Source organism: Anopheles funestus (genome assembly GCF_943734845.2).
Source record: "Anopheles funestus chromosome X unlocalized genomic scaffold, idAnoFuneDA-416_04 X_unloc_94, whole genome shotgun sequence".
Lineage (NCBI taxonomy): Eukaryota > Metazoa > Arthropoda > Insecta > Diptera > Culicidae > Anopheles > Anopheles funestus.
Window position 1 is genome coordinate 72,501 of NW_026045225.1, and position 993 is coordinate 73,493.

Sequence of the window (993 nt, forward strand, 5' to 3'; positions counted from 1 at the left end):
CCCTCGGGCATCGATGGGTTAATCATGCACCACTATTATAAAACCCTTTGACGTTTTCCCCCAAGCACGTTGATCCAGTATTACGACGGATACGGTCAACGAAATCTTGGACATCAAAGAGGTTTTCGATTGAATTTCCCCATGTTTCACAACGTACTCTTAGCGGTATCCTACGATACGTCTCACTCTATTTGTGTGTGTGCGCGTTTACGTGCGTGCGATTTATGCGGTTCACCCCTTTACTTTCAGCGCCCTGCGGTCCCAACAAAGGTCCCGAGCACGCCATTATGCACAGTGTGGAAGCGTGTTTCCCCCACGACACTAGACGGGCTGCTCGCCATAGTGTTCTATTGTGGCACGCTCCACCCTGAAGTTTGGTTTGTTGTATATCAAGGAATTGATAGGCACTCAAGAATGTGTGCATCGGCCGGGTTTAATCGTCCGACGCGCAATATGCGTTCAACTTATCGGTGCTCATGTGTCCTGCAGTTCACATTGTGACGCGCATTTAGCTGCGGTCTTCATCGATCCATGAGCCGAGTGATCCCCTGCCTAGGGTTTTATAGTAAGGTTCCCAATGTAACACAATCCCGGTGGTACGTCCAAAGACTAACTTTCTGACTAAGTTGTCTTTATTACCCAATAGTCCCAGGCCTTGTGACTTGTGGCTCATGTCTACGCCCATGGCCACCATTCGCTAAGATAGTTTTGAAGTCACTTTGAAGGCCCAGGAACAACTCTCTTAGCACATCGGTTAACCTGGCGCCGCAGTCAACTCATGTGCTTGGATCGGATCGAGCTATTGAGTATTGGGCCTGCATACTCGCTCATCCGTATCCTTTGCGTACCGCCCCATGGCCCTTGTATGTCTGCACCACAGTTCCTGTTCGTTCCGTGCCTATGGCCGGATACGTATTGCACATCGGTATACCTGTCGCTACTCAGGCAACTCGTGTGCGTGGATTGGATCGAGAACATGGTGTGTGCCCCATG

The 993-nt window shown here is 50.2% G+C and overlaps 1 non-coding gene across 1 annotated transcript; it reads right to left on the reverse strand.

The window, feature by feature from the left end:
* Positions 1-402: 402 nt before the first annotated feature.
* Positions 403-560, reverse strand: LOC125774224 (5.8S ribosomal RNA). The gene has a single exon (XR_007420683.1). It is a non-coding gene; the product is annotated as a 5.8S ribosomal RNA (ribosomal RNA).
* Positions 561-993: the final 433 nt, after the last annotated feature.